This window comes from Channa argus, chromosome 1 (genome assembly GCF_033026475.1).
Source record: "Channa argus isolate prfri chromosome 1, Channa argus male v1.0, whole genome shotgun sequence".
NCBI classification, from domain to species: domain Eukaryota; kingdom Metazoa; phylum Chordata; class Actinopteri; order Anabantiformes; family Channidae; genus Channa; species Channa argus.
The window spans coordinates 30,292,068-30,304,756 of NC_090197.1; the positions used below are offsets into that span (position 1 = coordinate 30,292,068).

At 40.5% G+C, this 12,689-nt stretch overlaps 1 protein-coding gene across 6 annotated transcripts in view; it reads right to left on the reverse strand.

Annotated features, from left to right (window-relative positions):
* The window catches only part of LOC137131256 (pro-neuregulin-3, membrane-bound isoform), a 314,148-nt gene that overhangs the window by 217,489 nt on the left and 83,970 nt on the right, over nt 1-12,689 (reverse strand). The window lies entirely within an intron of this gene.

Below are 12,689 nucleotides of genomic sequence, written 5' to 3' on the forward strand. Positions count from 1 at the left end.
ACAGTGCATGGCTAGCACCAAGGGCCAGCCTGTTGCTGGTCCCAAGCCCGGATAGCAAAAATGGTAGGGTTACAGCAGGAAGGGCACCAGACATAAAAACTCATACCAAATGAACGTGTACAACACGTTCCGCTGTGGTGACCCCTGAAGAGACTAGCTGAAGGCCATTGATCTAATTCGTTCGGCGTGAATGGGTGAATGAGAAGCAACATTGTAAAGCGCTGTGGATAAAAGCACTTTATGAGCTACTATTTTCCCTAGCCCTGTCGCAGTTTTTGTGTGCATATAAAGTAATTCCTGTAGCGTCAAATAGTAAGGCCAAAGTGTACATGTAGCATCAATATGATATGCCAAAGCATTTAAAAAGTGATGCATTTGAAGGGTCATTATCTGATGCTGTGGGATGAAAATGTGTTTACTTTCATGACATTCGTAGCTGCATAAGGAAACTTTTAACAGTATTGCAACCAGGAAATGATCAGCCAACATCCATACCTATTTCCAATATTCAACTCCTTTTGGTTTTTATTGTTTGCTGTTAAAAATAACAAGCATATTCTTTCTCACTCTTCCTGTAAGTGCCCAGAACACCCTCCTTGTATTTCCATTCCAATATGGCCAAGACACAAACACCTGGCATAATCATTGGCTTTTTAATCAGCATTAAAGGAAGCCTGTATGTATGCGGTATGGATAGAAAGGATCAATTTTGCATTTCTGCAAGTGTGTGTGTGAAACCAGATGAATAAAATACATAAAAAATAAAGATGTCAAGAGGATTTCAGACAGAGTGCAGCAGAGCATTTAAAAACTATTCATATTTAGATGTCCCAAACTGTCAAAAAATGGATTAAACGCTACTGGAATCAATATGAGAATAACAGCCTTTTCCCAACAAAGTGCACAATTCACACTTATGCAAAAAGGATCGGCTTTAACTGTCAGAAACAATATGGCAGAATCTGTCATCTCCGTGACACAGGAAGACAAACATAAAACCACCCCACTAGTGCTGTCAAGATAATCCCACAGCTCTACGACTCTGCTCCTGCATCTCCGGGGTAAACACGTAGTCTATATTATGGTCTGCCTCTGCTGCAAGCTAAAACCGACACATAGAGACAGGACGTACACGCTTTAGGCTGAAAGCTGCATCTGAAAGAAGGCGTCCATCTATATGTATGGAACAACACGAAAATTTCGGTCACAGCATCTGGAGTTTGTTTCCTATGAGATGGATGATGGTGCCATTAATGCCTTTTGTTGACTGCAAAGCCTCCCGTGTCTCACCTGTGACTGTAGTGCTGCTGCAGAAACACAGAATCCAACATGGAGTCATCCACATCCCAAAGTGGAGCTGACTGTAATTTTAATAAACAAATCAACTGGAGGATATAAAAAAGTGTGTGTTTATGCATGCATGTGTGTGTGTGGGAGAGTGAGATATGTACTGTAACCAAGCAGAGCTCATTAACCTCTCCACAGAGCATAAAAAACTATTCATACACACAGAAATATAATAATCACTCACTCAGACCTACAATCCCTCTCTCATTCTATCTGCCTGTGTCTTCTCTTTTCTCCTCCCTCTGTTGAGAGGGCTCATAAATAAAACAGGGTAAGATTGCAGTGCCTGCAGCGATGAGGGATGCTGGCTGGGAAAGCTCCAGACCTAATGTACCCCAAAGAGAGCGGGCACAAACAGGCAGGAGCATGGCTAATATATAAATAGGCTAGTATTTTAGGGGGCATCCTGGATTCAGATGGGGTGATTTTGAACAATGTATGTATTTGGTAACACAGTTGTTGTCCTACTCAGGTTTAGGTTTACACACACACACACACACACACACACACACACACACACACACACACACACACACACACACACACACACACACACACACACACACACACACACACACACACACACACACACAGACACACAGAACTGTGTAGGTTTTATAAGACCACTGTGACCTAAGATTCTTTTGAGAGGCAGTAACCAGATGTGCTACTACTGCTGCTAATGTGAATAACATTTAAACCATTTCAGCCATGCACATTAAACAGTGCTAGTCATAGCTTAGTATGTTTTTAGTATGTATGGATTTTAAGAAACTATGGGTAAAAAAAAAAAATCTGACATGTCAAAGTATTGACGCATTTGTCAAGACAGTCAAAAGCAAGTGTGACGTTAGTTCCCCAGTTTGCACGCGCAGCCCCCTGCTGTGGACCCAACCACAGGCTGAGTGCCAAAGGACACGACACAGACCTCATGTCCTCGGAAAGGACAGACCTACTTTCAAGCTACTAAGATACTGAGACCCTTTGCATTAGATTTTCTATGCTTATTTTCTCTCTCTTTCTATCTCTTTGCTTGCTCACTTGCTCCCTGTGTGACTCCAGTAAAAGATCCACTGGGGGCAAGATCATCTTGAAATTTCTCCCCATAGCAATTAAAAAATCGTATCGGACCTGCTGGCTTGACCGCCGACTCTTTTTCGCCTTACAGCTCCCTCATTATGTGACACAAATCAATTATGGATGAAGGATTAAAAAAAAGCCTGCAAAGATGCACAGAGGCACTGATATGTGTCAAACCCTAACACAAAGGACACACGAGGAGGAGAAGGGGGAAAGAAAAGAGGACACACTGAAAGTAAGAGGCAGGGTTACAGAGTTTCTGTGGGGACTGTTTCAGATTATTCTCCGGTTCTGCCCTTTCTCTTCCTTAAAGGAGACGCTCTTTTGGTTTTGTCAAGCACAGACTGCTGCAGGTATGGCCGGAGCCTGTTTGTGGTCATTCAGTGTCTATTTTGAACGTCTTCTCGATAGTTTCAGGTTTTTTTCAATTTTTCTGTTTTTCTGCATCTTCTGGTTGTCATGCATTTCTTTTTGATCATTTTATGTCCTTTACCTGAACAATTTCAAATTTCAAACAGCATCTAGGAGCAGTAATTTCAGAGGCCCAGCTAGGCAGGATAAAGATCAGAGCTCTCATGCCAGTCTCGCAAAAAAAAAACAAAACAAAGAGAGAGGAATAACTGTTCCTTTAAGGCTGCAAATCTCTCCTCTTGTTTAGACCATATTTTCTTTCTCTCTCACTCTCTCTATTTTAGCATCTGTTCCATCTCTGCTGAACTATTTTCGTCCTCCTCTCTCCTTCTGTCTCAGTTTCTCACTTCTCTGTCTTCTCATACACCCTTCTCTGTTGCCTACTGTTCCCTGTCTCCATCCTCCCCCTCCATTTTCTCACATCTGCCTCTCCTGCTGAGCACTGCCTGTCTTCTTCTCTTTGCTCTCCTTCATTCACTCATTTGCTGTTAAGTCACCAAGGTCAGGAATGCTAAATTACTACTGACATTCTCCTTCAGGACTCCTCTTAACCCTTGCCACATGAGTCGGACTCTGCTGATCTTGTGCTCTGACATTTTTGCGTGTAAGGTTGTTTATGTGTGTCGGAGAACGGATATGCAAAATAATTCATTTCCGGTGCATTGTGGGATGGCCTGCTGCTCTCTGACTCTCTCCAAAGGAAGAAGAAATCACTTCTCCATCTTCCTCTGCTAAGTCTCTCCATCAATTCCCTTCTGTCGATCCCTCGCTCCCTCTAGCTTCACAAGTTGTAATTGTATTCAGGGTAAAATGGAGCAAGGGCAATGCAAGGCCCCCTCCTCCGAGGACGGTGGCTGCAGGCCATTTAGACAGCGTGGCGAATAAAACACACGGGCCTTGGCATATCAAGGGGTCCCTGCACGCTAGAGTAGCAACACCATCCGTGCATTATGACGCCGGCTGAACACAGCACTGCATAACCGAGCACAGATTTATGCTCAGTCAGAGGACGGGTAAGTGATGGAGAGATGGATGCATAGAAATCAGATATAGAATATAAATCATCACTTACCTGCTTGGTAGAAAACAAGCAGTATGCAGGACCGGAGAGCAAAAGAAAAAGGAAAGAAAACATTAGAAAACAATAGGAAGACATAGAGTACAGAACAATATATGGTTCTATAGCATATTATCATGGTCAGATAAATATAAAAAGTCTTAGTTTATGATATGTTTTGGCTTAATCCTGATCTGATTATAGACCTAAAGGGTTGTGTAGTGTGTGGGGATACCAGACATGATCTTTATACTGCAGCCTGGCTGCAGTATGGAATATTCCTGTGAGCGAGCTCACTGTAACCACCAGGATGTTGTGTACTTGTAGACTTAACTTGCACGACCCTCCAATGAGACTAAGAATAAAACTATATTTCTGACTCATGCTGCAAAATTTGTACAGCCTGCTGAATCTGCCTTCTCAGCCGTGACTTTTTCGACATATTTTTATGTCTACATTTGTATCTCAGTGCTAAACACAAGTGCCACTAGCTGCCAACAACAGTTCTCCTTCTGGAGCCTGGTGCTTTCGCTGTTGAAATGCAGAGACCTGGTTCTAAAGTGATGTCACAGGGCGTGTAACATGACATGCATCACGTGACTGGCTGCAACACAAGCAATGTCAGCATTGTCACAGTGGTCATGTACCAATCTAGTTCTTTAAAGATTTCACAATGGTTTTATGTTCCCTACAGGTCGCCAAACAGTAATATGTATGTTTTGTCTGTTTTTGGTTGTATGTCGTTTATCTAAGTGTGTGGTCCTGCATCTTGACTGTATTTTAGAGAATGATTAATAAAAAAGCAAATGGTGCATGTCAGCTAATTTAGTCAATATGAAATGAAAACACAACTTTGACAAATATTAACACAATTTAAACCTATATCTAACACCCACTGACTCATAATCACAGTTTGTGACCATTCACATATTCACATATTATCTTCACTATCTAGCCTCATACAAAACACATGGATTTTAAACTCTGCAGACAAAAAAAAATTTCCATGTGCTGTGTAAGATTAACCATCAGTTTCTTTCCAAAATGGCAGGCCAGAAAATGTAACGTCCCCTATGACTAATCGCTGGCATTTACCGTGAGTTATAATAACCACGTGATTTTTTTGGGATCATTGCCTTTCAAAACAACAAAAAAGACACAATCTAGTTGTTTTTATTAATGTATTTGTATTTATTTATTTATTTGTTGGTGCCTCAAACACCAGGGGGTGATTTAAAATACTGCATATTGAGGCAGGACCTTTCAACCACCCCAGGCTTAACACTGTGTGGGACAGTCTGGGCTATAATCCTGTCCTCCTTGCTCAAGAGATTTAATGAAGCTTCCACAGTGGGGACATGACAGCATGTCTCTGCTCATTTAAGACAGCTTATGAAGTTGCATTGAAGTAGAAAAGCGTGCAAAATGTTTGCAGTACACAATTCTTTTGTTTGATAAGAGAGAAGCAGTTTGGATGGAACCGAAAAGGCAAATGTCAAGGTTTTGTTTTTATAATCAAAACGTGAAGTGGGTTTCAACTTAATTGATCCACACAAGTGAAGTGTTGGCATTTTTAATCATAATGTTAGGTTAATTGGATGAGATTTGTGTGTGCACAAACAGCATGAGAAACATGAGGAATTAGAGTGTTGGTGACGGTGGGGTTAAACTCCATAGTGTGTGTGTGTGTGTTGATGAAAACTGCACCAATCCAGAAATACAACTTTCATCATTACCCATTTCAGCACACTGGTGGGCGTATCTATTGGCCTGCCATGCATGCAATCCACACACAGACACACACACACAGAGAGAGGCCTAGTTACACAGACCCAGATATAGCAAGAAAATGAAAAAAAGGAAAGAATCAGGCAGAGAAAAACTTCTGTATTTGCATAATCTCTAAGAGAGAAATAATAAGCAAGAGAAAGCTATCATCTGCTCACAAGCAATACAGTAGCTCTCAGTACTGCTTTACTCTGTGGCACGTTCAGATTTTTTCAGCTCATGTAAGTGTCAGACATCCTGCATTTGCTTTACCCACAGATGTAAAGAAATCGTAGACCAACTCTGTAATTTCAACTAAATCAACATGAAGTGCTTCACTGTTTTTTTAATTTTTATTTTTTGGCTTTCGGCTTATCCTGTGAGTTCAGGGTTGCCACAGCGGATCATTGTTCGCATCTTGATTTGGCACAGTTTTTATGCCAGATGCCCTTACTGACACAACCCTCCCCAATTTCTACCGGGCTTGGGACCGTCACTGCACAGGTAGGGATGTGGATGGGCTGTTGAGTGTTCAGTGTCTAGCCCAGAGACACTTCGGCATGTGGTCGGGAAGACTGAGCCACTGTGTAAGGATCTAAAAATCCATCAGCATCTCATTTAAAAAAATCAGATGAAAATGTGCTGCTTGTATGTTATTACGTTGAATGGCAATATCACATCTAATATGTGTCTTTAGTAAATTCCAAAACAAGGGCGGAGAAATTTTTGCAGGCCTTAAACTGTACATTTTACTAAATGCATCAGCAGTCTGAAGAAGGCTGGATTTACAGCCAAAAGCTGGCAACTGCCCCGAGGCCCCTGGAGGCACCAGCTTCAATGTCTAATTTGCTGTAATGTGATTTTTTAGAAATGCATTTAGGTACCTTTAGTCATTGCCAGCAGGTTAAATAAAATGGTGCTGCATGTCCAGTAAAGCACAATTATCCTGCTTTGTTCCTATTCGAAGCACCTGTGCTATAGTTTTAATATCTTGGTCGTTTAAGTTCATTCTAAAGGTGCATTTTGTAAAATACAGGTTGTTTTCTGGGGCCGTTTTCAAGCTGCTATTTGTACTGGGATACACAAAGAAAAACACGTACCACATCTGGAACTTTTGTGATGTACCAGCATTAAAGGTTTACTTCTTTCTAACCATGTTAAACAAGCCAGTATATATATATAAAAAAAAAAACGGTTTGACAACAGACGTTTTTATTGTGGCCAAAGATTATTTTAATGGTCAATTACAGAATCCAAACTGATTTAACTATCTTCAAAAGGCTGCTGTCACTACCAGACCTCTTATGTGCCCATCAGGAAAGACACAAAGGGATAAATTCAACATTTGATGGATTTTACTGCAGAGCATCAATGATCATATGAAGACAACCCAGCAGTCAGTGACAAAAAAGACAGAAACAAGCGGACAGAACATGATGGACAAGGACAATTAAAGCATTCGCACCGCATCACTAATTTGTCCATGAGTACAAAGCTCATTAATTGAAATTGACTTCAGATGGACTGTGTGTAAGGAGGACAGAGAAAATTGAGTGATATTTTAAATTAACTTAAGCTGCTGCAATGTTTAACAGAGCTCAAGATTAGGATGAAGTCTTGGCTTTGTTTGTGGAGTTCAGCTCGCTCGTTGCTTTATAACTTGGATGTCTTGTTCTGCGCCCTGAGGGCTCTGAGGCAGAGCAGATGCTGCAATCCTTTGAAATCAAGCAAAAGAAAAAAAAAATGGGAAGGGGATATAATATCACTGTTTCAATGGTGTGCAGAGAGTGCATTCTACTGTAGTGTCCGTTTGCAAAGTCCTCTGACATACAAGAGCATCGACAAAGCTGCACATGCAGCTTTGGAGGACCGAGCCCACCGTCTCTACACTGCACCTCATATGATACAGTACAGTAGGTTAGAGTGGAGTGTGTTGATAATGGAGCTAAAGATTGTGACAAATAGCCAAGTAGGAGGATGTGAAGGTTACAACACAACTGGAAAACCTGTCGTAACCCATGACGATGCAGATACGTCGTCTAATACACTTCTCTCTCCACTTTCCACTCACCTCAACCGGTCAAGGCAGATGGCCGCCCACCCATAGCCTGGTTCTGCTGGAGGTTTCTTCTGTTAAAGTGAGTTTTCCCTCCCCACTGTTGCCTAGTGCTGCTCAAGGGGAATTTGTTGAGTTTTTATTATGTTATGTTATTATGGAAAATGCTTTGAGATGACTTTGTCTCCGTGTCTTAGATTTGGACCAGGATACTGGTTCAGATAAAGGAAAAAATATTTTAAACAATTTCACTGCACTCAGCTGATCCATATTTAAGACTTGATGTTGTAAAATAAAAATAAAAGGTGAAAAATTTCAAACAGACACTGTAAATACACTGTTTACAAAACTGAGACGTGTGCGTGTATCTCTGAGGACGATTAGCACAGCAGGAGATTTACTGTAAGAAAAAGTCTAAGAAGCTATGAGGGGCTGTGCCGTCAACAGCTGAGCCAACAGCAGCTTATAGAGGGGGAAGTGCTGATAAATACAGTGTGTGTGTGTTTGTGTGTGTGTTCAGTCAGTGGAGATGGGAGATATTGTGGCTAAAGATGCTGAAATTATTACAGTGAGAAGCTGTGACATTTGCCTCTGCTTTGTATTAAAAATGTGAATGCAAAGATATTCTCGATTTAGTGTAAAGACAGAAAAATCCACGTTTGCTTGTCCTCATATTAAAGTCAGGCAGATGAATATACATTGAACACATGGAAACAAATAGTCCTTCACCTTCAAAAATACTCACATGAACATTTTAATCCCTAACTGCAATTGGGTCAGTGCTTTTATCCAAAACCTCTTTTTGGAGAGAGTTACACTCTCCACATTAAAGATGGAACTACAACACACTGCAACACTTTTTTTTAACCTCAAAAAGCATCAAGAGTGACCATGAAAGTCATTATCATGTTTTACTTCACTTATTTTTATATAATGCAGTATTTCAAGTAGTAATTATCGTGTCTTGTTAGCATTTTTATCATTGTCTGCTTCACAAAACATAACAAATCCATGGATATGTGCAAACAGTAGCAGGACCTATGATTCATGACACAGAATGAACTACTCTGTTGTAAATCTGAGTTTATTGCAGCTTCCTAATGACTACAAAAGTCAAAGATATTATTTGTGAAAATACGGCACACCCATGTTTACTGAGGACAACAAATAAGCACTAACTTTCATTCAAGTGAAGCGGTAAATAACCAACACACTGAACCTCACAAAGACGTTTCTTCAGTCACTGAGATTTCAGTCGCACTAATAAAACAATATAACGAATAATAAAGGAACTCAGAGGAGCTGACAAACACCTTCAGGACTAAGCAAGACGGAGGCCATGTTTAAACCATCAATGGCCAGAATTTGAAAAAAGACGACAAATTACCAGAGTTGTAACTCCTGTTTGTTTTAAGAAGAAAACAAGCGTCCATGATCGTGATCAGTATGTAGCAGCACGACTGTGTTTGCGTGACTGGGAGTTGCAAGAAAAACACAGACACATTGTGGTTGTGTATAAAAATAAATGTCCCCGGCATCTGTGAGACTGATACTCTTAAGTGCATCCATTACTGTTTTGCTGTGTGTTTGTGTGTTTCTATGCATGCTGCATGTACTTGTGTGCAGATGTGTATTGTGGCCAGTGAACCACACACTTACACACACACATACGCACACAGAGAGACACAGGGTTTAAACTTTATGCAGATGACACAAATATATAAACTGTGCAGATAATGGAACACACACACACACACACACACACACTCGCACACAGAATCAGATTGGTCTATTAAGCTGCTCATCCCAATTGAGAGCAGCTTTGATCAACATCAAACGTGAGACAACACACACCGACGTGAATTCTCGAACACACACACACAAACAAACAAACACACACACAAACAGTGTGCAAAACAAGTTCTTCCTAGGGATGAGCGACGAGAGGTGTAAGAGCAGATGAGAGTCGAGGGGAGATGGCAGATGGACTGGGAACATGTGAGGAGGGAGAGAGACAAAGACACTTTGGCTGGAATGAGGAAAGTCTTAGTCACACTGCTTGTGGACGTGGTGGCTTTGGACATTTCTAGTCGTACAAGTTCCCAATGAGTGCTTCAAAATCGGACAATCGGGAGAAAGAAAAAAACATTAATGTAGTGCAATTTAAACTCACAAATACAAAATCACACACCTTTCATCACCATCACTTTACATCAATACAAAAGGACCTAACTTGTTGCAAACACATGTTTTTGCAGCAAAAACTTTTGTAAAAAAAATTATTAATGCAAGGGAACATCGAATGATGCATATAGTGTTTAAACTAGTGGGGGTTGTAATTGCAACCAGATTTCATTACTCATTAACAGAATGATGATTTAGCTGCACTCATGCGGAACAAAATATACAACTATACCACGGCTATTAATTTGTGGCTATTAATATCTCCTCTGTGTTGCAAAATCCATTTTTTTAATAGTTTTTATAGTGTTTAGCTTCTCACAGCACTTGGTTGAGGTTAGACAAACATTGTGTTCGGACTTTTCCGTCTTACCTCAGCAACAAACAGGACAGGATGCTCTGAGTGCATTTGCTACAAAAGCATTGCAGCGTTTGCAGCCTTCTTGCATATAAACACCATTCTTTAAAGAACAAAAAGCATATTTGAGTGCAAATAAATATAAAAATGAAAATGATGACCCTTATACATTCCACGCCACTTTTTCATTTTCCAACGCGGGCTTATGGCAGCAGGTTCATGCTGCAGCTGTCGAGCTCTCCCACACACAGATTTGAGGAGAAGAACTCGCTGTAACCACAACATGCCCGTATTCAAAGGATTGTGTTCATATCTGTGCACAGGCAAACATTTCCCCAAAGATCAGCAAACAAGCATGGACAAAGGCGTACTGTACACAAGCACGCGCATTCAGATATGGAATTATGCATGCATGCACTGAAGCAAACAGGCATCAATGCACCCACATTATTGACACACACACACACACACACACACACTCTAGAAACTGCTCTTACATGAAAGCTTGTGAGTCTTTAATGAGCAGGATAATGTAGGCAAATGTTTTGAAATTTCGCTTTTCGTCTGTACCAATCTCCAATTCCTCACCTCCCCTCTCTACCTCCCTCTTTGCCGCAAAATCCCTTTCTTCTGCCTCCCATCTCTCCTCCTCTGCCTCCTCCTCTGTCTAGCAGCAGCAATTCAGTTTTAATTGCTTTCTGAGTCACCTAGATTCCCAGAGGAGTGACACACATGTGAAGGAGAGAGATGGAAAGACAGACAGAAAGAAACAGTAAATTTAAACATTTAAACATTGTTTGTCCTTCTTTCTCCACCATCCTTCAAAGGTCTGACTCCTCAAAACGTTCCTGTTCACAAACTATCCCCTTTTTTCATAAAAGACACATAATTTCTGGACTAAAATTTTACATTTCTTATTCCTTTTTTCCTTTTCATTTCATAAATGTAGCCAGAAATTGAAGCAATATTTTACCTCCCAGTGCAGCAGATTTACTTTTTCATTGTTTTCGAAGTAAAAAAAAAGACAAAAATCAGTTTTCATCCTTCCATAGAAAAAAACATAACCTTATTCCACCAAACCACTTGTTTTCTCATGAATAATGAAGAAGACAAATGTTCCTTCCTTTTTATTTCTCAGCCGGCTCCTTGTCTTTTTATAGGCCACCCTATTGTGCAAAAATCCCTTGGATAGTCCTTTCAAAGCAAAGTGCTGCAGCAGCATTTATGTGGCTATATATTACATTATATTTTCCCAGCACAGTGGCTAATTAGCCAGTCCCACCCTGATAATGTCACTGATTGTCTCGTCTGTCCTGTGCTCCACTCGGAGAGAAAAGCTTGTTAAACTGTAACTGATGATTTGGATGAGGCCTGGAGACTCACTGAATCTTTGTGTCATCTTTGCTGCAAAAAAAATAAAGAAAAAAAAAATTCCATAATCTACATTTTAAGTGCTTTTTGTCTACAAGAGAGCCCTGAAAAATTAATTCCTCTGAGGAATAATGAAACGTTTGGAGAAATATGTTTATTTACTTGATCGAGTTGAATTAGAGAATCAATACTAGTGTCACTACTTTGATGGCGTTACTGGTGACTTCCTGGAGTCTTATATTTACTTAGCAACCAGACAACCAGCCAACGCTACCAGATAAAGAAACTGTTGAAATTAGAAGTAATGCCTCAGAAGAATATTGACTTTATGGCTTAATCGAGAAGAATGTGACTAATTATTCAGTTGTGGAGCTGGTGGTGAGCAGATTTTTCCACTCAGGACAAAGCCACGGTTTGCTGCTACTGCAGTATTTAGACTACGCTACACATGCTCTGGCTCCAGCCGTATAGAGAATGTGAAGTTCTGTCATGCTGTGTTCCCTGTTGGGGGATGCTTGTAATAGAAATTTTTCCTCTTGGAAGAATTGTAGACAGAAATCAGCGTGATGAACCATCTCAGTTTAATACATGCCGGCATGGAGAAGAACACATGGATGTTGAGTGTTGTTTCTGACTTGTATCTCTCAAACCCCTTCTATTTATACTTAAACCCAAGAAAGGAACCACCCTCACAAAACATAAATGAAGAAACCAGGTGCATGCAGTTGACAGTCATCACTCTTGTCCCTGTCTAGATTATCTGAAGATATCAGTAACGAAGTCAATAAAACCCTTTTATTACCCTCTTTTAGATCTTGCGACCCCAGGACTCACTATCTGCTACATTGCTTGGGCCTTGTAACAGTAAAGTGCCTGCTGTGATCTCAAACATTCCTCCAAACACGACCCATCCTATGATCTCTTGTCCTCTTTGTGACCTCTTCAATAGCTCATCTTGGTTGATTGTTTGCTAATTATCTAACCATATGACTAAATTTACTTTCTTCCCTCACATGCTACAGAAGGGCTGGATATTCTTTGTTTGGCTAAAATGATCCATG